This window comes from Oncorhynchus mykiss, chromosome 2 (assembly GCF_057628025.1).
Source record: "Oncorhynchus mykiss isolate SJ-2025 chromosome 2, ASM5762802v1, whole genome shotgun sequence".
Lineage (NCBI taxonomy): Eukaryota > Metazoa > Chordata > Actinopteri > Salmoniformes > Salmonidae > Oncorhynchus > Oncorhynchus mykiss.
The window spans coordinates 55,752,178-55,778,975 of record NC_143023.1 but is presented as its reverse complement, the minus strand read 5'-3'; the positions used below and the strand labels follow the sequence as shown (position 1 = coordinate 55,778,975).

Below are 26,798 nucleotides of genomic sequence, written 5' to 3'. Positions count from 1 at the left end.
AATAATATTAGCTGGCTAATCTTGGCACTTCCAAGAACAAAACACGGAGGTCCACCATGTTGAGTGTTCTGCCGAGCTCACCGAGCAGCTGGCTGACCGCACCACGAGGTTGAGGAGCCAGGCAGAAAATGTAATAGCCGCCCATCTCCCACGCTACCTGGTGGCCAATTCGATTGATAAACACCAGGGCATGGCACCAACAGCACAAGGACAACATCACAGCAAGCACCTGCATCTCCGTTACCCCCAGCCACTAGCACCTGACAACCTGTTGGACCTAAGCAAAACTGAACAAGTGGAAGCAGAGTTTATTGATTCTTGCAAAGCGAAATCGCAACCACAGCCAGCAACAACAAATGGACCCCACTCAGTTTTCTTCAAAAGATACGGCGGGCGGGCCTTTGTCAGCAATGTGGTTGGCACCGAAACGTGAATTTGGATTACGTTTGGGACATCGACAGCAATGTGTGGAAATTCCTTCTCCACTCTGAAGAAGGTTGTTTAGTGAACACAGACACAGCTTGTTACATCAACGAAAAGCACAGCTGTTCCAGCTTGGCATTTTAGGGGGACCGGACAAGTACATTCTGCCAGGAAGGAGACTGGAATCAGAAACTTCTCATGAGGTTCAACACAGCATGGAGGAGGCTGCAACTTGTCTAAATGGTAAGCTACAACCATTATGGCCCTGGCCACCGTGCAAGAATAATGAATTCATTGTCTTTCCCTCATGTAAGCCTACTGGTTGTTTGGCGAATTCTTTAGCGTAATGTATAGTTTAGGCCTTTTATTTTATTTCATTGCATCTTTTAAAAGGTATCTGTGATTCTTTGCGTTATTTGACGGGTATAAGGTCAATGACCAATGCAGCCTATTGGTTATGCTCCGAGGTGACGCATCTTGGGCTACCAGTTTTCCTGTGGCTTCTCTCAACATCGCATGCTTTCTTCTGTGCAAAATGACAGTTGGTGTATATGCCTGCATTTCAGATCAAGCCTAAAAAAAAACAAAAAAAACATTTTGAATGTTGGACCAATACCGTGTGTAGAATACTAAAACGACAAGACAAACTTTCACTCGGTTATCATTTATTATTTATTTACTCGGGGAAGCCCAATTGAGACCAGCGTCTCATTTACAATGGTGCCCTGAGGACAAAAATTCCATCAACACATACAACAAAAAGGTAACTACCAAGACAGCTATAAATACATTACATCAGGTTATTACAACAAGTTATAAGAGTCAATTGAAACAATTGCACACTTCAGTAAACTGCCCTATCAGCACCAGGAAATCCAGGTGTAATTTGTTTTTTATGGTATTCCCTAACTGCGGTGCGTTAAAAACTATAGGCGGATTTACCAAACTTTGTGGAGACGAGCAGGACCTCAAGGGTTAACCAACCCTGCAAACGGATTTGCTATCTCATATTTGTATATTTGAACAGGGAAGTGAGGTATGTTGAAAGCTTGTGGAGCAGAGCTTTGTAAACAAGAAGGGAGTAATGAAGTGATCTACATTCTGATACAGGATGCAGTAGTGAGTATTAAAACTGTGGGCGCTACGGTAGACGGCATCCAATGGTTTAAGATGTAATGTAACCTGATGTAATGTATTTATAGCTGTCTTGGTAGTTATCTTATTGCTACATTCTGGTAAAAGCCGTCACCATAGTCAAGAACTGGCAGGAAAGTTGACTGCACAATCTGCTTCCTGCTGTTCAGGGAGAGGCTAAATCTATTTCTAAAAAAAGAAGCCTACTTTAAATTCTTAGCTTTTTAACTAGCTCATCGGTATGTTTTCTATAAAACGTTAGATCTTTATCAATTCCAAACGCACAGATATTTATCATTCCAAACGCCCAGATATTTATAGGCGGGTACCCGTTCGAGCCATCCAATGAGTGAGTGTGTAGCCCATCAGACATGTGATAGTGAGTTAGAGCAGTGATTCCCAAACTGTGAGAGGGGTCAGTAGGAGGGAACTCAGTCTGGCTTTAAACTTACTCTTGAAAGTTTTAATAGTAGACTGCACAAGGTGCAATTTGTAAATTGGGTAGTGCATCATAATTTCCTCTGGTAATGTTAGAGAGCTATTTCTAACTTGTCAGAAATGTCCAGATCAACTAGCCCATGTCAACATTTTTTTAAATTCAGGTTTCTCAGCCTATAGAATTGCAAGGAAATTAGTTTACAAACCACAACATTTTGTTTGCACCCTATGACAAAATGTATGGAATTGCAGGAAATAAGCTTCAAACCTATTGGTCAACAGTCAGTGCAATAATTTTAGTACCTTGGCTAGGCAAGACAACTTGGGACGGATCTCCGCCTGAATGTAGGGGAAGGACATTCATTTGTGCAGCACATTCATTTGCATTACACACTCATTGTGTGATAGTATTAACATCACTTTTACAGTAGCCTATGAAAATGACAGGGCCTACTTTTTCACCCCCTCCCCACTCTCTTGTTATAGCGTGTGTGTGTGTGTGTGTGTGTTTGCGTTGCTCTCCCAATGGCCATTTACTCTTATTTGCGGGAGATTCAAGTTAGCTACTGGACATATGACATCAGCGATGACTACAGAATATGCATCTAGTGTGATGTACAGTGGTTGCTCCACTAAAAGTTTTGCGATTATGTTGTGGGATTTAGAGGTCATTTGTGGTTTAGTACGAGCACTGATTCTGATTTTGGGTCCTACTGTGTCTCTAACTGACAATGAATGGGCGACATAAACCTAAATAGAAATGGATAATTGTGCACAACATCAGTATTACTTACCAAAACTGTTGTTACACTAATGTTTTTATTTGATTGGGGGGGTTGACCCCCACCCCGCCACACTGGCAGCACTTTAAGGGGCATTGCACTAATAACGGAGCTAACTAGGGAAACGCTCCCACTGTTCTGTTCTTAGTGGCAGTCTGCACGTTCAAACTAAAACAATGTAACTAATAATAGCATCTTTATGCGTTTGTTAATAAAATAATGATTAAAACGCTTTCAAAATGCCGATGTTAATTTAGTTATGGATCCATAACAAAATACTATGGGAATAAATATCACTGAATTACAGAAATATCCTCCAATCCTCAATATGTAATTATTGGCGGAGAGTCACGTGATTTTTTCTTCTTCAATAAACTGTAGGCGACTTGAGTCTCACTAGTGTTGAGTAATGTGCTGTTAAAAGTGGTGTAGGTCTTATTTATTTAAAGAGCATATTGAAGCAATAGCCTACAACTATTTTGCACCATTTCGCACTGCTCTGAGACAAGCTTGGGGACTGGTCTTGATAAATCAATGAGATTTTTATTTTCACGGAATCTCCATTTGGGTATTGGTTAGACTAGAATTAGAAAATTAGGGTGTGGAAATGTTTTGCTCTTAGTGTGACCTTTATTTAACTAGGCAAGTCAGTTAAGAACAAATTCTTATTAACAAGGACAGCCTACTCCTTCCTCTCCATCGGGGAATTGAACCCTGGTCTCCCACGTGCCTGCACGACATGGGGATTCTTTAGCTAAATACCCCAGTACTGTACTCCCGACCGCCACATTGTATAGTGCCATATTTTCTGTTCCATCCTAACGGAAACCCAGAGGATTTTCGTTTTTCTTGGAATAGAAGCACCATAATATTAATCAAAATAATTAACTTACAAAAAAAGATTTCAAATTCTCTAGTACAGCCACGATTGAAGGCTATTAAATGCTTCTCAAAGATGCCCTCTGGTGGTCAAACTAGCACTAACTACTATTAAATGGTACCAGTGGTTCACACTTAAATAACGTGCAATAGAATTCTGCGGCACCATGCAATCTGCGCCGCAGTATGCTGCAACTTTTAAAGGACGAGTTTGCTTTTCTGAAACTCTCCCACATAGAAAACATGTCATCCTGGATCAAAGCCTGCTGTGGGAGAGAATTATAATGGCTCTGAGCCATCACCTCCACTCAGACTTGTTTAGAAAATCCCACAGCATTACCTTTGTGTGAAATGCCATCGCTGATTAGGGCTCGTACACAGTGTGCATCCCAAATGGCACCCTATTATCTATATAGTGCCCTACTTTTGACCACAGTCCTATGAAAACTGGTCAAAAGTAGTACACTATTAAGGGAATAGGGTGCCATTTGGAATACAGACAGAGACAGCGGCTAACACGCTGTGTCTGAAAGAGGGACCCTCAGGGCTCAATGTGATGTAGGCAGAGTGTTATGAAATAGTATTTCTCCTACATTAATTTAGCGGCGGCAGGCAGTCACTGCTAAATCGTTGCCGCCGCTACAAAAAAATGTAATAAAGGGATAGTGAGAGATTTTGGCAATCAAGCCCCGTTACTACTTACCCAGAGTCAGATGAACTCATTAAAACCATGTCTCTGCATGGGTGGCTATCCAATTATCACGGGCTGCCCAATTCGCATGGGGTCCATTGTTACAACGTTCCGTCAGCCCATAGTGACGAATGACGTGATATTGATAGGTATGTCGCTCTGCGTGGCTACCTTAGCATAAACTATGGGGTAGCCACCACGAGAGTCTGGACTTCTGTTAACGTTATGGCGAGGGAAAGAGCTAGCTAGAACACCGGTGCAGTGTCCTTCGTCCCGGCCTGCCGAGCACTGCTTTCACGCAGTCCTGTTACGTTACGGCGAGGGAAGTAGCTAGCTAGCTAGGACACCAGTGAACAGTGTCCTGTTTCGGAGACCATGCGAAGACATGATCTGAAATACCTCTTATTAATCACTTCAGCATTCTAAATTCTACATGTTTGTATCGCAAACACTTAATCTGACACAATCTAGTATGTAATGCATATGGGCACACTAGATCTACACTGTAATGAATGGGTGGGTGTGTTTCAGTGTTTTCTCTCCTGTGAGTATGTGTGTGCGCTTGCATGTTTGTGTGTTGGAATTTCTGTGTGCCTGTGTCAGTGTATATTGGTGTTGCACATGTTAAAGTATCTATGTGTGTCTGTCTAAATGTGAACGTGTGCGCCCACTCACACACGGATGTGTGTGTCTGGCAGTGACTCCTGAATCTCCCGCACCCCCCCCCGCCCCCAAATTGTGATTGTCACCAGGCTTGAAAAGCCACATCTGGATCCCATTGGGCTCAGAAAGGGTTGTGCGCTGCGGGGCTCCAATAAAATGCTCCGGACAGCCTCTTTTCAACATCAGCCACTCTGACTGTCAGCGTCAGCCTGCAGTATGAAGACAGAGGGAGGGGGGGGGGGGGGGGGGGGGGGGCTACAGGGCTGTAGACTGGGTTTAACTCCACCTGATGAAAAGTTAATTACCCAACTGGCTCTGACAGGAACTGAGGGGCTGTGGCCGTGTGCCAAGTTGGGAGAGTGTGGAAGGGTGGTTTGTGTGTGCTGTTCCAGACATAAGTACAGAATAGCCCTGACTGCAGTCATGAGTTCCTTTACAGATCATCAGTGGGGCTAGCAGTTAGCGGTTAGCCTAGTGTTAGGCTTACCGCTCTGGTTCTAATCACGAATCAGGCTACACGCCGTGTGTGTGTGTGATGCCTCTGTCTAATCACAGAAAGAATAACGGGTCAAGTTACTAAGTGTGACTGACACAGAACGTTAATAATCTAGTGAACTATTTCACGTGCCCAATGCCTGTTGGGAAGAGACTACTTCACTATTTTGAAGTGTTAATCCTGAGAGACTCTCTGCTGTTGAACACGGGGCCTCTTTCCCGTGTGCGTGTGTGTACTGTATGACAGAGGCGTCAAACACACGTAAGTGCCAGAGCACACACAGATAGACACACACACAGAGAGAGAGACAGAGAGACAGAGAGACAGAGAGAGAGAGAGAGAGACACACACACACACAGAGAGAAACACATATAACACACACACAATCCCCAAATACCAACATAAACACACAAAGGCCCATAAATCATAATACAGTTTAAATCGATGAGATTATGCCTAATCTCATTACGGGCCCTGATGGCTTCACGACATCGGGGCTGGCAAGACTGTTGCCATGCAGACGGAGTCTGTAGTGTGTGTTCAGTAACGTGACTGGCCTCGTGCAATGGAATTCTTCACATTGATGGGTTAAATAACAGAACACGACATACAGTAAAATAAGTAACTCATTTATGGTTGAAGTTGCACTGTTACGCTGTTAAACATCCCTCTTAGTTCATGTTGGTACCAGTGCGTGCGTAAGCATGTGTTTGTGTATAAGGCCATAAGCAAACAAGAAAATGCTCATCCAGATGCGACGCTCCTAGTGGCCGGGGACTTTAATGCAGGCAAACTTAAATCCCTTTGACCTCATTTCTACCAGCATGTCACATGTGCAACCAGAGAGAAAAAAAATACTCTAGACCACCTTTACTACAAACACAGAGATGCATACAAAGCTCTCCCTCGCCCTCCATTTGGCAAATCTGACCATAATTCTATCCTCCGGATTCCTGCTGACAACCAAAAACTAAAGCAGGAAGTACCAGTGACTCACTCAATACAGAAGTGGTCAAATGCTACGCTACATCACTGTTTTGCTAGCAGACTGGAATATGTTCCGGGATTCATTCAATGGCATTGAGGAGTATACCACCTCAGTCATCGGCTTTATCAATAAGTGCATCGACGACGTCATCCCCACAGTGACCGTACGTACATATCATAACCAGAAGCCATGGATTACAGGCAACATCCGCACTGAGCTAAAGGCTAGAGCTGCCGCTTTCAAGGAGCGGGACACTAATCCGGACGCTTATAAGAAATCCCGCTATGCCATCAGACGAACAATCAAACAAGCAAAGCGTCAATACAGGATTAAGATTGGATCCTACTACACCAGTCTTAACTGACTTGCCTAGGTAAATAAAGGTTAAAAAAAATATATTAAAAAAACATTTGCATACCGCCCCAACAGATGACGCAATCTCAATCACACGCCACGCTGCCATTTCCCACCTGGACAAAAGGAACACCTACGCGAGAATGTTGTTCATTGACTACAGCTCAGCGTTCAACACCATAGTGCCCACAAAGCTCATCACTAAGCTATGGACCCTAGGACTAAACACCTCCCTCTGCAACTGGATCCTGGACTCCCTGATGGGCTGCACCCAGGTGGTATGGGTAGGCAACAACATATCTACTACGTTGATCCTCAACACGGGGGCCCCTCAGGGGTGTGTGTTCAGCCCCCTTCTGTACTCCCTGTTCACCCACAACTGTGTGGCCAACATGACTCCAACACCATCATTAAGTTTGCTGACGACACAACAGTGGTAGGACTGATCACAGACAATGATGAGACAGCCTTTGGGAGGAGGTCAGAGACCGGGCCCCCATTAACATCGACGAGGCTGTAGTGGAGCGGGTTGAGAGCATCAAGTTCCTTGGTGTCCACATCACCAACAACTATCATGGTCCAAACACACCAAGACAGTCGTGAAGAGGGCATGACAAAGCCTATTCCCCCTCAGGAGACTGAAAAGATTTGGCATGGGTCCTCAGATCCTCAAAAAGTTATACAGCTGCACCATAGAGAGCATCCTGACCGGTTGCATCACTGCCTGGTATGGTAACTGCTCAGCATCTGACCGTAAGGCGCTAGAGAGGGTAGTACGTATAGCCCAGTACATCACTGGGGCCAAGCTTCCTGCCATCCAGGACCTATATACTAGGCGGTGTCAGAGGAAAGCCCAAAAAATTATCAGAGACTAAAGTCACCCAAGTCTTAGACTGTTTTCTCTGCTACCGCACGGCAAGCGGTACCGGAGCGCCAAGTCTAGGACCAAAAGGCTTCTTAACAGCTTCTACCCTCAAGCCATAAGACTGCTGAACAATTAATCAATGGCCACCGTACTATGTACATTGACACCCCCCCCCCCCCCCCCCTTTGTTTTTACACTGCTGCTACTTATTATCTATGCATCGTCACTCCACCCCTTCCTACATGTACAAATTACCTCAACTCACCTGTACCGGTACCCCATGTATATAGTCTCGCTATTGTTATTTTACTTTGTTACTTTTTATCTTTTTGTTTTGTTTACATTAGTTTTATTGGTAAAACAATTCTTAACCCTTTCTTGAACTGCACTATTGGTTAAGGGCTCGTCAGTAAGCATTTCACGTGTTGTATTCGGCGCATGCGACAAATAAAGTTTGAATTGATTTGCCATATGCATACGTTTTCCCATTGTTCCTTATCCTATATCTAACCATCATTCCAGTTCATGATTCTATAATAAATATGGTGCTACAAGTCACAGCATCATTTGCTTTTAATAGAATTTGATTTTATGCAATACTTTTCTGTTTCAGCAGTTCTGGCTAGCCTCCATACAGCATACTGTATAGGGCTATATCTACATTAACGGACCTGGGCTGTGTACCACATGGCATTCTATTCCCTACATAGTGCATCATTACTCTATATAAAAGGAAGAGTTGCCATTTGAGAGCCCTGCACCTATTTCCTGAAGTCCACACCTCAAATCCAAAGCTCCCTAAATGGTTCCCTCTGAAGTCTTATCATGACCTAGAAGTTTTACAATTGGCACGGTACTCCAAGTCATTCCTCACCCATTTCAACTTACTAGAGAGCTCTATAGGGATTTATCTTGGTTTTAAAAAGTTGCATACTTTAAATTAAAACATAGATTTATACACACACACAGTACCAGTCAAAAGTTTGGACACCTATTTTTCTTTATTATTACTATGTTCTACATTGTAGAATAATAGTGAAGACATCAAAACTATGAAATAACACATGGAATCATGTCGTAACCAAAAAAAAAAGTGTTAAACAAATCAAAATATATTTCAGATTCTTCAAAGTAGCCAACCTTTGCCTTGATGACAGCTTTGCACACTCTTGCCATTCTCTCGCTCTATATAAATAAATAAATATATATAAATAAATATATACAGTGGGACAAAAAAGTATTTAGTCAGCCACCAATTGTGCAAGTTCTCCCACTTAAAGATGAGAGAGGCCTGTAATTTTCATCATTGGTACACTTCAACCATGACAGACAAAATGAGAAGAAAAAAAATCCAGAAAATCACATTGTAGGATTTTTTATGAATTTATTTGCAAATTATGGTGGAAAATAAGTATTTGGTCCCCTATAAACAAGCAAGATTTCTGGCTCTCACAGACCTGTAACTTTTTCTTTAAGAGGCTCCTCTGTCCTCCACTCGTTACCTGTATTAATGGCACCTGTTTTAACTTGTTATCAGTATAAAAGACACCTGTCCACAACCTCAAACAGTCACACTCCAAACTCCACTATGGCCAAGACCAAAGAGCTGTCAAAGGACACCAGAAACAAAATTGTAGACCTGCACCAGGCTGTGAAGACTGAATCTGAAATAAGTAAGCAGCTTGGTTTGAATAAATGAACTGTGGGAGCAAATATTAGGAAATGGAAGACATACAAGACCACTGATAAACTCCCTCGATCTGGGGCTCCACGCAAGATCTCACCCCGTGGGGTCAAAATGATCACAAGAGTGGTGAGCAAAAATCCCAGAACTACACGGGGGGGACCTAGTGAATGACCTGCAGAGAGCTGGGACCAAAGTAACAAAGCCTACCATCAGCAAGGGCATTGAAGATGAAACGTGGCTGGGTCTTTCAGCATGACAATGATCCCAAACACACCGCCCGGGCAACGAAGGAGTGGCTTCGTAAGAAGCATTTCAAGGTCCTGGAGTGGCCTAACCAGTCTCCAGATCTCAACCCCGTAGAAAATCTTTGGAGAGAGTTGAAAGTCCGTGTTGCCCAGCAACAGCCCCAAAACATCACTACTCTAGAGGAGATCTGCATGGAGGAATGGGCCAAAATACCAGCAACAGTGTGTGAAAACCTTGTCAAACGTTTTCTGTAAGTCTTCACCTCTGTCATTGCCAACAAAGGGTATATAACAAAGTATTGAGATAAACTTTTGTTATTGACCAAACACTTATTTTCCACCATAATTTGCAAATAAATGCATTCAAAATCCTACAATGTGATTTTCTGGATATTTTTTCTCATTTTGTCTGTCATAGTTGAAGTGTACCTATGATGAAAATTACAGGCCTCTCTCATCTTTTTAAGTGGGAGAACTTGCACAAATTGTGGCTGACTAAATACTTTTTTGCCCCACTGTATGTATGTATGTATGTATGTATGAATAAATAAATTAATTAATAAATAAATAAATAAATAGTGTGTGTGTGTGTAAATATATAGGGTTGTGCATAAATGCTTTGAAATGTAAGGTGGGAAACACAAATGCATAAATTCCCGCCTAAAATAGCACTAAAGGAATGGTAAATGGTGATTTAATTACCCAAAGCTACGCTGCTGATGGTAAGACGGCGCAGTGGTTCTAACCTTAGCTTGTGAAGAACATTCCACCAGCAGATCTACTGAAGCCAAGTCAGCGGTGTGTGTGCACGCACACGCATTTACATATGCGAGGAGAGAGGCTCAGAGCGATTTATGAATTGCTAAAAGATTTGCGAATTCAAGTGTGTGCGCTCTAGCACGTGTCTGTGTGAGAGAGTTGGTAATGTGAAAAAGAAGAGCCAGAAAAGTTACGGGTCAGAATTTGTGTTGCGTGACATGCATACTGTGTCACAGTGTGTGAGTGAGAGAAAGAGGGAGAGAGCAGGAAAGAAAGAGAGAAAGAGGAAGAGAGCTCTCTGGAAAACTGCTTATTCTGGATGTGAAAGAGGGGCCAAAGTCAGTCCAGCAGACCAGGCACTGATACCTGCAGCCGGACTGATCTGAACTCAGACGGCCCCAAAAGAACAAAAACACCATCTGATTACAATAGAAGTTGCAGTGTGTGTCTCAAACGGCACCCTATTCCCTGAAACACACAACCTGGTCAAAAGTAGTACACTATATAGGGGAAAAGGTGCCATTTGGAATGCAGAATAGACCATAACACCAGCTTTCATTGTAGAGAGCCTTGGCTTGTCTGCGTCAACACAGCAAACAGTGGTTTTTACATGGGCCAGGAATGTAACAAACATTGATACAATACCTGATGCGGTTGAGTGATGAAAGGTAGATGCTAGCTTGGGTAGGTGTAGCTGTGTTTGTGTTGGTTATGACTATGAAGTAGCAGGTAGCATCGAGGGACTTTACACCAAGAGACAAATTGGTAACGTGAAGAAATCACCCCAAAAGGTATATTATTAGGATAAATCCTGAATAAAATGACTGAAATTACAAAATGTAATGTGATGTTCAATAGGGAATGGGTTACGAAACACTGTTTCAATAGGCCCCATAGGGTTAAGCATATGTTGAGTCCACAGCGTTAACCTGAGGTGTGGTGTTCCGCCATGCATCCTTAATATCCAGGGATGGAAGTGTGGCGATTTGGAGATGGCATACTATTACTAACCAGGGCTGTGAGTTTGGCAATTTATTTATTGATTCAGAAGGAATTACACTACATGACCAAAAGTATGTGGCCACCTGCTCGTCGACCATCTCATTCCAAAATCATGGGCATTAATAACTAATCGTGAAAAACAGCCCCAGACCATTATTCCTCCTCCACCAAACTTTACAGTTGGCACTATACTTTGGGGCAGGTAGCGTTCTCCTGGTATCCGCCATACCCAGATTCGTCCGTCTGACTGCCAGATGGTGAAGCGTGATTCATCACTCCAGAGAAAGCGTTTCCACGGCTCCAGAGTCCACACCACCCCATGCGACGCTTGGCATTGTGCACAGTGATCTTAGGCATGCATGCGGCTGCTCGGCCATGGAAACCAATTTTCTGAAGCACCCAACAAACAGTTATTGTGCTGACGTTGCTTTCAGAGGCAATTTGGAACTTGGTAGTGAGTGTTACAACCGAGGACAGGCGATTTTTACGCGCTTCAACACTTTAGCGGTCCCGTTCTGTGAGCATGTGTGGCCTACCACTTCGCGGCTGAGCCGTTGTTGCTCCGAGACGTTTCCCACAATAATAGCACTCACAATTGACCGAGGCAGCTCTAACAGGGAAGAAAAATCGACAAACTGACTTATTGGAAAGGTGGCATCCTATGACGGTGCCACGTTGACAGTCACTGAGCTATTCAGTAAGGCCATTCTACTGCAAATTAGTGTCTATGGAGATTGCTCGATCTGTGTGTGCTCGATTTTATAAACCTGTCAGCAACGGGTGTGTCTGAAATAGCCAAATCCACTCATTTGAATGGGTGCCCACATACTTGTGTTTATGTATAGAATATCTTTCTCTAAAAGGTGAGCTCACTCAATAACAGGAGAGTTTAAGTTTACGAGACTGGCCAGATTTATTGGCATTACACTAATACCTCCACTTTGTCTGTTTCCGAACCTACGTATAAATAACCTATACTTTTAACAGGAAGTCTGATTTCCATTAACTCACTTAGCAACGGTCACATGGCTAAAGCCAAAATGGCAGGCGGAGGAGTTATCGGTCGATCTCTTTCCTCCATAGCTTGGTATTGTGTTACCCAAACCGCTGGGGAAGAGAGATGGAAGTTGAATTAGCGAGCGGTTGGAATGGTGGATTTACTCAAGTTGATTTAATAAGAGGCCTCGGCTTCTTGTCGTCTTATCTCCGTCTAGCGGGGAAGGAGGAAACAGAGAAACGTTTGGGGAGCGAAGGAAGAAACCGGATTTCCTTCATCATTCTCCTCTCTTTTTTTCCCCCTTCCTGTAAATAGTCAGGATTTCCTGTCTGTCTGTCAGAAACGTGTCCAGCTGTCTGTCTGAAATGTGTCCTTCTGAAATATCTCTGTCTGAAATGTCTCCGTCTGTCTACCTCTCTCCGTGTCTCTTTCCAACTCTCTATGGAGGGACCAATACTCTGGGTGCAGCTCCGTTTGTTTCAGCAGCGCAGCCTAATTTTACATCAGGGCTACCAGTGCACAGCTCCGACGTGACATTACGACTGGCTACTGTAACACGTACCACATGTAATCCCAAAACCAACATACACACACACACACACACACAGAGCCCACTCAGATCCTAACACCACACTCGCGGCGTCAATCTAAAAAAAAATGCACACACACACACACACACACCACAAACAGCGTCTAACTGGGTATTTAGAATCGCATGGATTTGTAATTGCACAGGCAAGGAGGGAATTGGTACAAAGGAGCAAAATAGAATGCTGTGCTGAAAAAAACAACTGGATCCCTGTAATACACATTAGGGTCAAACCATACAAGTACACACAATAATATAGATCCACGCCCAAATATCAAATCCAAATAAATTCACATTTTATTTGTCACATGCGCTGAATACAACAGGTGGTTTGCCTTACAGTGAAATGCTTGCTTACTTGCTGCTTTTTGTTCTATGTTGCTCTGTCTGTATGCTACGTCTTGCTTGTCCTATGTTGCTCTGTCTGTATGCTACGTCTTGCTTGTCCTATGTTGCTCTGTCTGTATGCTACGTCTTGCTTGTCCTATGTTGCTCTGTCTGTATGCTACGTCTTGCTTGTCCTATGTTGCTCTGTCTGTATGCTACGTCTTGCTTGTCCTATGTTGCTCTGTCTGTATGCTACGTCTTGCTTGTCCTATGTTGCTCTGTCTGTATGCTACGTCTTGCTTGTCCTATGTTGCTCTGTCTGTATGCTACGTCTTGCTTGTCCTATGTTGCTCTGCATGTGCTCACTGCTCAATGATTGTCTATATTGTAATTGTTTTGAATGACCTGCCCAGGGACTGCGGTTGAAAATTAGCCGGCTGGCTAAAACTGGCACTTTTACTGAAACGTTGATTAAATGTGCACTGTCCCTGTAAAAAATTAAATTAACTAAAACTCAAACCCTTAACCATCAATGCAGTTAAGAAAAACAAGTGGTAAGTATTTACAAAAAAAAACTGAAGTAAAACATTTAAAAATAGAAAAATAACAAATAATAATAATAATTAAGGAGCAACAATAATAATATATCGATCCACCCAAAATATTTACTGATCCAAATAGATCAGGGTGCCAGTGCCAGTGATCAAACGCATACGTCTCTTAGTCCGGAATAGCCATTAGCCCCAAAACAGGGGATGCATCCTGTGAGTGAATGTGCAGGACTCCAATGTGACAGGAGATATTACTGACACTGCTCTGCCTCGGGGGTCAGAAAAGACATTGCGAGGGACCCGGTGTTTAAGAATGGGTTGTGTTCACTAGGATAAAGTACTAGGAAGTAGAAAAGGCACAGACAAAAACAGACTAGGCTTGTTAAAGCGCTTTATGGAGCGATGAAAGTCAACCCTCCAAAGACATTCCAAGCTTTTTTGTTTACAAGGTGCTGGGGCGGGTTAAACGGTGAGAGGTGATGGGGCGAGGAGGGGGGGGTTCCTTATTTGTATACAATAACATGATAAAGGGGTCTATCAAAAAGCCATCGAGTCTGAAAGGAAAGGCAAGCCAAGGTTCTAGTTGGTCACAAAGTGGACTTCCAGTGCATTCGGAAAGTATTCAGACCACTGGGCTTTTCCACATTTTGTTACGTTAGAGCCTTCTAAAAATGATACAATTATTTTTTTCCCTCATCAATCTACACACAATACCCCATAATGACAAAGAAAACAGATTTTTAAACAGTTGTGCACATTTATGAAAAAAACAGAAATACCTTAATTACACAAGTATTCAGACCCTTTGCTATGACACTCAACATTGAGCTCAGGTGAATACTGTTTCCAATGTTTCTCAAACTAGATTGGAGTCCACCTGTGGTAAATTCAATTGATTGGACATGATTTGGAAAGGCACACACCTGTCTATATAAGGTCCCACAGTTGACAGTGTATGTCAGAGCAAAAACCAAGCCATGAGGTTGAAGGAATTGTCCGTAGAAATCCGAGACAGGATTGTGTCGAGTCACAGATCTGGGGAAAGGTACCAAAACATTTCTGCAGCATTGAAGGTCCTCAAGAACACAGTGGCCTCCATCATTTTTAAATGGAAGAAACATCTCAGAAGAAACCTGAAAATAACTGTGCCTCGACACTCCCCATCCAACTTGACAGAGCTTGAGAGGATCTTCAGAGACGAATGGGAGAAACTCCCCAAATACAGGTGTGCCAAGCTTGTAGTGTCATACCCAAGAGGACTGTAATCACTACCAAAGGTGCTTCAACAAAGTACTGAGTAAAGGGTCTGAATAGTTACGTAAATGTAATATTTCAGTTTTTAATATGTTAGCAAACATTTCTAAAAACCTGTTTTTGCTTTGTCATTATGGGGTATTGTGTGTGGACTAAAAAAATAAAAACAGAATAAGTGTTAGAATAAGGCTGTAACGTAACGAAATGTGGAAAAAGTCAAGGGGTCTTAATACTTTTCAAATGCACTGTATAAGAGTGAATTGGACTACATTAAAAACAACCCCCTATAATTGGAACCCCCCCTTCCACCGTCTCATCAGAGCTCCACCCCTTATCTCTCTTATTAAGGCTCAATCCCTTATATCTCTCCTTCTCTCCCTCTATCCCCCCCCTCCCCTTCTCCTTGCTTGTACGAGTCCTATCCCACATGCCCCTGTAGCACTGTGCCAACACAGAAACAGAGGAGAGGAGAGGGAACGGGCCCTGTAACAGGGCTCTTTGATCTCTTCTCTGCTGCTGCTGCTGCTGGAAGGGAAGACACAGTCAGACTGTACGTGCTACAGCTCATTCATGGTGGCCTATTACAGCGGACGTTGTTCTATTCTAACTCAACCTGCGGCATACTCACTGCCAGGGGAACGAGGGCAACACGGGCTACTGTTCATTTATGAGAATATGAGGGAGAGAGTTTGACACGGGGGAGATAGAGTTACAACAGAGGGTTTGGAGGGGGGAGAGACTTACCCTGCATACACCCTACATGGGAGTATGGGTGATGGGTAAGCAAGCTGTGAGCCACTCGAGCTACTCAGACGTACACGTGTAGTATACACAGTCCACACAGATGTACACGTGTAGTATACACAGCCCACACGTGTAGTATACACAGCCCACACAGACATGTGCACAGACGCACACACTTCCCTCTAATATGACACCTCCTTGGAATGGCAACACCTGTTGGGCCAGGGCTGTGTGTGGAGCAAAGATAACGCCGTGGGCAAGTTCAAACTTCAGCCAAACACTCCCCTGCTTTATATTTTCCCCCTCTCGAACCATTCAGAAAAGGGGCGAATCTCAATAGCACACCTGTGTGGTTCACGACACGGCCTCGTTTCAAAAAGGCTGCGGACTGTGAATTGGACTCTAATCCAATGCCTTTCGTTTGAGAGGCCTTGTGTTTGCGCTGGGTAAGGGCAGTTCTTTAGAGACCTGTTCCAACCTGATGGTTTCCCTAACGCGTACAAAGACGTTTTTTTTTACAAGCAACGAATAGTGAATAAAGACACGTTGATTCAGATTGTGACATCTTATTTGTATTCAAAAGCCCCATGTGGGAGAAAGAACTGACAAGTCTTTTCAATGACCCGGATAATCCCCACTGAATCCGCTTGCGCAAAAAAAAAAAAAACATTGGGGATTGCGAAAATATGTGCAACGCCACTCGTCACAGAACTCAGAACACTGTTGACGCTTTTACGTCAGACGGTGTCTGATGCCAGAAATATGAATCCATGTCTATCCTAGCATGTCTAGCTGGGCTTAACTGATCTGACCGACCTGGCAATATGACAACATGTTTTAGCTCAGATAGCGTGTGCACATCAAACACCTTTCTGGAGCAATAATTATGTGTGCCAGCCCCATTCGTTCTCATTTCACATCGTTGGTGACGGCCCACTGTTTCTAATTGACATCAGAAGTCAAAACATAGCTACGATATTTTGTTCACTCAAGCAAAATGCCTGCCAAGCAACCCTGTGCCATTTAGCAACAGTACTGTAAATCATAATTTTAACCAAAAGCAATCTTTTTTCAACAGATGACACTGATCTCTTTCCAAGGGGAGCGACATGCAGAACGACAAAGTAGAAAAAAAACTGAAAGAGTAGGGGGGAGGGAGGTAGAGAGAGAATCAAAGCTTTAATTACTGTCACAGTGAAGTGATGGAATAAGTCTGCTGCAGGCTGTATCCCAACTGGGGGTCTCACTGTGAGGGGGAACAGCCACCAGAGATAGCGTAGCTAGGCTAATGGAATCTATGGAACAGCACTACCGCCTGAGGCTACACTAACGCTATGCTAAGCTAATGCTATTCTGCTCTCTCTTGCTGTGGCCCTTTATTGCGCTAGCTAGTGTGTAGGATGCTGCGAGATCCACCATAGCATCCAAAGGATTTCTGGAATCTACAGTACTCCACCTGAGGCAACGTAGCCCTTCTGATGCCATCTCGTGTTTGAATGCTGCAATATCTGCCACGGTAATTAGGATCTCAGTTACTGTTATCGATCGAGGCACAAAGGGAGGAAGCAGACATTTTGTAAGGAAGCTGCATTTGTACTGGACTCCAGGGTCGTTCCGTTTAATTTCAGCAAGGCATGACACCCACCATCTCAGATTGTTCCCGAAATGGTTTCCGTAGTTAGAAACAGATACTGAGAATTGAAGCTAAACAATGAAATTTGGGTGCAATCAATTAGCTTCATTTCTCAGATTATCTTTCAGCCAAATATTGTACCAGGAAGGCTAAACCTTCTCGGCTTCTAACCACAGAAACATTTGAAAACAAATCGGAGATGGTGAGTGTATGAAATCCTCTTTCTTGTGCTTTCTGGAGATGGAATGGAACCAGTTACAGCTCGACGAAACCCCGCAACCTTTACCATACCTTATTCTTTATACCGCCTTTTCTTTATATCTGAAAGGTGTGGGGAGTAAAAATCGTGGTACAGTTAAACCCACCTAGTGAGCTAGTCATGATTGTGGTATTTTCTTTCTTTTTTAAACTCTGCCCGCGTCTCTGTGAAAACATAGCGGTAAGGCACTACGCTCTTATGTGCTGTGACTGACGCGCAAGGCTCACTCGAGTGAACCAATCACAAAGCTTTGCAACAAAATGACACTTCCTATTTGAAGTCGGTTCGGTTATGGATTTTTTTTTTACAAAAGTAGGTCGACACCCCGTCAAATTAGTGGATTCGGCTATTTCAGCCACACCCGATGCTGACAGTTGTATACAATCGAGCACACAGCCATGCAATCTCCATAGTAATACATAGGCAGTAGAATGGCCTTACTGATGAGCTCAGTGACTTTCAACGTGGCACTGTCATAGGATGCCACCTTTCCAACATGTCAGTTTGTTACATTTCTGCCCTGCTAGAGCTGCCCCGGTCAACTGTAAGTGCTGTTATTATGACGTGGCAACGTCTAGGAGCAACAACAGCTCAGCCGCAAAGTGGTTGGCCACACAAGATTTTAAAAGAAATAAAAAAATTGTCTGTCCTCGGGTTTCGAAACTCTAAACTGAGTTCCTAACTACAACGTCAGCACAATAACTGTTCGTCGGGAGATTCATGAAATGGGTTTCCATAGCCGAGCAGACGCACACACAAGCGTCGGGAGGGGTGGTGGAAAGCTTGCCGCCATTGGACTCTGGAGCAGCAGAAACGCTGGTGCAATTCAATATTAGGAAGGTGTTCCTAATGTTTTGTGTACTCTTCTTGACTAGATAAGGTATTAGTTTGATAGATGATAGCTAGCTAGGCTAACTGGATCAAGTTGGTGAGGTCACTGCTGCAGAGTGCAGATCCGATTCACTGGCTCAGCCCATGATGGAACTGGCCTCCAATTAAAATGCCTAATGGCTTCAATCTCATCTAAATCTGATTGGCCGGTCACCAAGTTAGCAGGCCCCGATTGAATCAAGCCCATTTAGACAATACATTTCCTGCGCTAGGCCATTTCATTCTGGCTTTGTGTGTGGGTGTGCTGCAGTTGTGCAGTCTATGACACGAAGACATGTTTAACTTGCTTAGGTATAACGTGGTATTATGTGCAAAGATAGGTGACTTGTCTGAGTTAAACTAATCTGTACTGAACACAACATAGCCCTGAATAAAATGAGTCTGAGCATAGCAACAAAGCCAAGGCCTGACTTTTACTGAAAATGGAAATGAACAGAACACACATCTAGTGTGTTAATACACACCACATCTTTAGAGATACTGAACTCCCACACCGAGCAGCAGTTCTCGCGCACATGAATAATTACACAACACAGCAGCGGCCGTGGGAGAAATCAACTGGGATAACGCGCTTGTTTAATTCATGCCAGTTGCACAACACATGCAGAGACTGACAAGGAGGAGCGTGTATACTGTACAGGCAGTACATTATACAATCAAGACAACTGTGTACAGTACGAGTGATGTCGAGATAGCATGTCTTGAGTGATAGCAAGGACAATCTTTTTATTTTTTTGTGGTGCACTGTGTTGTCGACATAAGAGTTTTTCGCACCGGACATAATAGCCCAGTCAAAATGAAAAGGTTGAGTTTAAAGTAGGGCTGTGACGGTCATGGCATTTTGGATGACCGTAATTGGCCAGCCAAATGACAGAGTTCACCGTAATAACCGTTCAAATAGCAACAACAACAAAAAAACACAGAAATGTGCGCTCCTGACTGCGTGTGCAACCATTGAAATAGAACGAATAGCATGGGCGTCCCCATTCAAATCAACGACGGCATAATGGGTTGACTGGCAGCCATTGCGAGTGTACCCGTAGACTCGGGCCGTTTACCAATGGAGAAAAAAAAAAGGTAAACGTAAGGGCGGTGGCTCTCCAATAGACACTAATTCGATAGCAGCTGGGGGTCTACTTTGTTCATTGATTTCCATTTAAACTGAAAAAAATGAGGGAGTGAGATGTCACAGTTCTTCTTCCGGCTCTGCCCACAGCAGCAAAGTATGAAGTAAAAGCAGAATCAATATATGTACACATCAATATATGCTGTGATTTGTTGATTAGACTCACTTGACAAGACAAACAAAAAATACATTCCATTGCAAGCACCACATCAGTTTTAACATCATTTGAATGAACATTCTCAATTTCAGCAAGGAGCAACAAATCACATTGTTAAGAGTCCCCGTTACCACAGAAACGGACTCAACCTCACGAATGCCCCGCCATACAGTCCTCAGTCAGTTGTCCGTCCCCAAAACAAACAAGTTAATAAAATTAGAAATAATTATATAAATCACCACAAGCGCTTTGTAAAGTTGAGGTAATTATGAGCCAAAGGGCTTGGTGATTAGTTTAAATCATTTGAAATCAGGTGTGCCAGTTTAGCGTTAAAGCTAAAATGTGAAACGTTTGGGGGGGCCCTAGGAGAGGGATGGGAAACACTGCTAATAGACATATACAGTGCCTTCAGAAAGTATTCAGACCGCTTGACTTTTTCCACATTTTGTTAAGTTATAGCATTGTTAAAAAATTTATTGAAATGTTTTTTTTCCCCCTCAATCTACACACATTGACGAAGCAAAAAGAGGTTTAAACATTTTTTGTTATTTATTTTAAAAAAATCTAAAGCTGAAATATCACATTTACATAAGTATTCAGATACTTTACTCAGTACTTTGTTGAAGCACCTTCGGCAGCGATTACAGCCTTGAGTATGACGCTACAAGCTTGTATTTGGGGAGTTTATCCTATCCTCTCCGATCCTCTCAAGCTCTGTCCGGTTGGATGGGGAGCGTTGCTGCTCAGGTATTTTCAGGTCTCTCCAGTGATGTTTGATCGGATTCAAGTCCAGGCTCTGATTGGTGGAGTGCTGCACCATCTCCACAGAGGAACTCTGGAGCTCTGTTAGTGACCATCGGGTTCTTGGTCACCTCCCCGCCCTTCTCTCCCAATTGCTCAGTTTGGCCGGGCAGCCAGCTCTAGGAAGCGTCTTGGTGGTTCCAAACTTCTTACATTTAAGAATGATGGAGGCTACTGTGTTCTTGGGGACCTTCAATGATGCAGAAATGTTTTGGTAGCCTTCCCCAGATCTCTGCCTTGACACAATCCTGTCTCGGAGCTCTACGGACAATTACTTCGACCTCCTGGCTTGGTTTTTGCTCCAACATGCACTGTCATCTGTGGGACGTTATATAGACAGGTGTGTGCCTTTCCAAATCATATCCAATCCATTTCATTTACCACAGGTGGACTCCAATCAAGTTGTAGAAACATCTCAAGGATGATCAATGGAAACAGGAAGCACCTGAGCTCAATTTCAAGTCTCATAGCAAAGGGTCTGAATACTTATGTAAATACGGTATCAGTTTTTTAATTTTATCACATTTGCAAAATTGTCTAAAAACATGTTGTTTTCACTTTGGCATTATGGGATATTGTGTAAATTGCTGAGGATTTGTATTCATTTAATCAATTTTAGAATAAGGCTGTAACGTAACAAAATGTGGAAAAAGCCAAGGGGTCTGAATAGTTTCCGAAGACACCCGTTATTTTATTTTCTTGGTCTTCATCAATAACCGTTGGTTACACGGTTATATGGTAATTGTGCAAGCCCTAGTTTAAAGTGAGGCTACACAAAATGGCTAAGTGTCCAGAAATCAGACTTCAATTGTCATGTAGAAGAGCAACGAGACAGAGGACAGCCAAAGGAGACAATGATACGTATTGAACATGGTCTTTCCTGTTGAAGCTATACTAACGTCTTTGTATACCATGTACATGTAGCTGTCTGCTAAGGTACATGCATCCTGTACAATTTCCTGAGAGGGGGAAAAGGGGAATGTTCCAGAAAAAGAGAGTGAGAGAGAGAGAGCAAGAGATAGGAGAGAGGCGGGATGAGTATAATCCAGGGAACAGATGTTGGGAGCCCATTGGAGGGCGTGCAGTGAGCTGGGGATATGGATTATGGAGAGAGATGTGCTAACAGGAGCTCATGATTAGACAAAAACATGCTAACGCTAGCTCTCAGGTAGACCGCCTGCTGTACTTAGTCCAACGTTATGAAAGCTATCCTAGAAAGGCTAGCATAACAAACACAATAACCTGTTAAGAGTCCTTGGGTCTGCCACAATAGCTGGCAACATAGAAGGAAATATGTGACCCGTTTTAGGAAACTAGGCGTATGTTGCGGGTCACTACTTCACAGGAGAGTTGTAAACATCTGAGTGTGCCAGAGTGCAGAATAACTGATGAATTTACGAACGCTGAACACCCGTTGAATATGGCTGGTGTCAGTAAATGTCAGCAAAAAAGCAGAATTAAATCGCTGCCAGGAGCACAGTTGCAGTCACCAACGCTCTGGATAACATGAAAACAGCCTAACCAGCTCTGCCAGGGCTGGTAAAATGGTCAGAGTTTGGGTGGGGGTTAAAGTTTAAGATGATTATTATGGCATTGCACACGGTCAGTGTGAACCAGAGTGACTTGACACAACGGGCCAAGCAATCTGTACAAACAAAACAGAAACGTTCACAGGACGTCTTATTTAATGAAAGGGGTTGAAGTCTGCTGTGAAACATCCATCCATATATACAGTTTCAGATATTATATATGTTTCTAATTTTGTCAGAAAGTTGTTTTCATTGCAAGTTAAAGCGTACTGTTAGATAGCTAGCTGACGTGAGATGACTGGCTCGCTAGCTAACATTATGTGTATGATGTTCTCTCGGAATGCCATTTCGCATCGCTAGTTATAGCCTAATGTTAGCTAGCTAACTAGCTAACATTGACCCTATTTGGTTAACTTTAGCTAGCAATGACAATCGGTTTGTATTGCTAGCATTTTATGGATTGGGATTATGGTTCATTGTTTAGCTACACTTTTGTCTAAACAAAAGACCCCAAGTTAAAGCTCACTTTTAGCTAGCTGGCTGACGACCCATCAAGTTAGCCAGGTGTCTGACGGTGATTACGGCTATCTATTGTATAATAATGCTAAAATATTTGCATCTGGAATGTGTGTCTTTCAGCATCAGTAGAACACACTGGACTCTCCTCCGCCAATCATAGAAGGAGAATGGTCTAATTCCTCCCATCAAAAAGAGAGCTGGCCCAAGCAAGCACAGGTTACACCTAAAGCATGAGGAGCGTGACCTTCATCAACGACTACGCAGAGGATAATGCAATAGTATTATCAGGACGCCACCTAGGACAAAAACACTTGGTGGAAAGCTGCTGATGCCATGTGACAAAAGCAGCTCTACAAGAAATCAATGACAAACCTTGGTATGTAAAGCATAAACAACATGTTATGATTATTTAATTGACCTCCAATACGACTGCCATTTTGTCAGAGATTGCTGGTGTTGTGAAGGACAGCACTGTGCCAGGGGTCAACATCCCACAGCTGGTTGGACTGGAGGATGGTACGGTGCTGGTAGAAAGCTATGGCTGGCAACAACACCTGACTTCATGCCGCTGCCATAGATCAAGCAGGACTAGCACTGAATATCATTTTCATTGTATTGTATGAGGTTATTTTTCTAATCTATACTTGGGAGGTGAATTGATGTTGTGTAAGGTTGTAATGTCTTCTCAATCTTTTTTGTTATTTCCTGTTTTACAGCTTCGATGCTCTGGAGCCTGGTGTCGTCATCACCAAGCGTTCAGACTCAGTCGGGACCAGGTTTCAGCTGCTGCGCAACGCTGACATCATAGATGGTCTGCCTGTAGAAGCACCGCCTGGACTGGACACAGCTTGACAAACGTATATTTTTGAGAAGATCGGGGAGTTTTGCGACGAAGAGGCTATGGACATCACATGCCCTGCACCAAAGTCAAGGGCAGGACAGAAACAGGCTCTCCGAATATAGATTCCCTTGTTCATGCGTGGTTCGGAAGGACCAGTCATCAGCACTATCTGCAGTGCCTCTATTCACATGACTCTCTCCATATGTTGCTTTTTATTTATTATATATTTTATTTACCCCTGATTGTATGCATATCTGCCTCATCTATCATTTGTTTCATGAGCTGAAATAAAAAGATCACAGAAATGTTCAATACGCACAAAAATCTTCTCTCAAATGTTGTGCACAAATTTGTTTATGTCCCTGTTAGTAAGCATTTCTCTTTTGCCAAGATAATCTATCCACCTGACAGGTGTGGCATATCTAGAAGCTGATTAAACAACATGATCATTACACAGGTTCACCTTGTGCTGGGGACAATAAAAGGCCCTTCTAAAATGTGTAGTTTTGTCACACGACACAATGCCACAGATGTCTAAAGTTGAGGGAGCGTGCAATTGGCGTGATGACTGCAGGAATGTCCACCAGAGCTGTTGCCAGAGAATTGAATGTCAATCGCACAGCCATTGAAGACGAGTGGGACAACATTCCCAGGCCACAAACAACCTGATCAACTCTATGCGAAGCAGATGTGTCCCGCTGCACGAGGCAAATGGTCACACCAAATACTTGTTTTCTGATCCACGCCCCTACCTTATTGTAAGGTACCAGTGAGCAACAGATGTATATCTTAATTCCTTGTAATGAACGTATTTCAATTGATTGAATTCCTTAAAGGAACTGTAACTGTAATATGTTGCGTTTATATTTTTTATTTATTGCCTTTTCTTAGCAAGTTGTGGCTAAGTCGTGTAAGCCGTTAATCGCTAGTTTTTATTATTATTTTAACCCTTATTTGACCAGGTAAGTTGACTGAGGACACATCCTCATTTACAGCAACGACCTGGATAATAGTTACAGGGAAGAGGGGGGATGAATAAACCATTTGGAAGCTTAGGACAATTAGGTGGCCATGATGGTATGAGGGCCAAATTGGAAATTCACCCAGGACACCAGGGTGAACACCCCAACTCTTACGATAAGTGCCATGGGATCTTTAGTGTCCACAGAGAGTCAGGAGACCCGTTTAACGTCCCAGCCCACAGACTACACCCTACACCGGGCAATGTCCCCAATTACCGGAATATTTATTTTAGACCATAGGAAAGAGTGCCTTCTACTGGCCCTCCAATACCACTTCCAGCAGCATCTGGTCTCCCATCAGAAGCAAGCCAGCAGTGGGATGCAGGGTTGCATGTTGCTAGCTAGCTAATAAATGTACAGAGTCAGAGCAAACGTAGCTATACAGCCGGATACAAGCCTGGTGTCTACTGTAAGTGCATCCATATGCCTGGCTATATGGGATTTCAAGCGATAAGGCCATCTCTGATCTTAAGCTCAGAAGCGTCGGAACAGCACCTCACAGACCCCCACACACACATACACTCTCTACACCCAAACTCCATTGATAGAGACCAGAGGCTGGCACTACCTGGAGCCATCCATCTGAGCCACAGCAGACAGGGCTGTCCGTCGCTCTGGGCCTGGTTAAGAGGTGATATCTGGCGGTGGCCTCAGTTGCTTCTACCACCACCACCATACTATTAGGCCTATTACTACTCCGTAGGCAGGCACGTCTGCTGGAACACCACGAGAACAAAGCAGGCTACAATCTGTCCCCTAGAGCCCCAGCGGAAGAACCCCAGATTCAGTCCATCAGCCCCCAGACACACAGCCCACAGCTAAGGTCAGTGTGTTAGCTTATTCAGACTGGGAAGGGTTTGTGGTTGGCCAACAAAGTACGAAGAAAGAGTTGGGCAGCCATTTAGATTTTTTTCCCTCTTCTTTAAAACAAAAAAAAACTTTGGAACATTAGGGTGTCATTGGAAGGATGCGGGGCATATAGATCCCGACGGTGTTTTGACGAGTCAAGGGTCCATGTAAAAATGAGGCAGCGAGACGCGTAAATCTTGGGAACGTCGGGTGATTTGCATGACGAGATTGCCCCGCGTTGGGTAAATTGAGCACTTTCCTTCAAGGGCGAGCCTGACCAATTAGCGTGGTCTGATCCCAACTAGATTCGACCTCCTGAATGAAGTAGGGTCTGTCTGAAGTAGAGATTAGCTGGTTGTCACCCTGGGGAGTCCTTCCAGGAGAGCTAAGCGAATGCTAACTGATACTGGATCCCTACTATAGTCTATCGGCTGTCTGCATAGAGGGCAACTTCAAAATCGGAGCCAGGCTACATGATAGGAACAATACCACGTCTGCAGCGCAGTTCTCAGTCAAACGGTGCCATCTTGGAGGGCTCAAATCAATGTCGGGATATACTTTTATTCTCCTATAAATAATCAGGGACAGGAAACTATAGATGGAATGAATGCTATTGAATGCTTGCAAAATGTCATACAGTTAGTCTCAGAGACGGGTCTTTCTCCTTCAAGAGATGGCGATTAAACAGGCAGAGGTGTAGGGGCGGTATTTGGGGCCTGTGGCAAACATTTCTCGTTTGAGTCACCTGACTGATTAGAAAAACATTGTATGACACTAGCCACACTTCTTTCCCATCATCCCACAGTGTTCCTGTCAGCACAATATTGATGCACCCTGTGCCGTCATGCCTCTGTCATTGGGGCTCTGAACGCTGGTCAGATTACACACGGCTGCAGTTGCTGGCCTCTACGGTGACACATTAAAAGGTTTTTTTTTATGGTAAGTAATGATTACTGGGACATTTGGGGTGAAGCGAGCTGTTAGATGATACTGCTGGAATGATGTCATGCTGTCGGTCATGGCGATGGTGCATTGGTGGAGAAGAGTAGACTGGAGATTGCGGTTTTAGTTGTTTTTGGAGTGCAGGCTATGGTGCCCTTCACCGATAAGGAAAATCAATGTCAATCACAGTGAGTTAGTGTCTCTAGTCTACTGCTATGGGTTACCCACAGCAAGGGTGTAAAACAGATTCAGGCCATGGTTACAAACGTGTGTGTGTGTGTGTATATGTATCTTTGTTCTGTTTTTCCTGGAAACCAGAGTAGCCAGCATTCCCACAGATAAGATAAAGATGACTAACTTG

General features: G+C 43.5%; 1 protein-coding gene and 1 long non-coding RNA gene across 24 annotated transcripts in view; one reads left to right on the top strand and one right to left on the bottom strand.

The window, feature by feature from the left end:
- Positions 1 to 26,798, bottom strand: part of myo9ab (myosin IXAb) — a 225,961-nt gene that overhangs the window by 118,635 nt on the left and 80,528 nt on the right. The gene's annotated exons all lie outside the window — the stretch shown is intronic.
- Positions 1,423 to 23,948, top strand: LOC110491875 (uncharacterized). Its single transcript, XR_002468918.3, has 3 exons — positions 1,423 to 1,542; positions 22,904 to 23,159; positions 23,500 to 23,948. It is a non-coding gene; the product is annotated as an uncharacterized LOC110491875 (long non-coding RNA).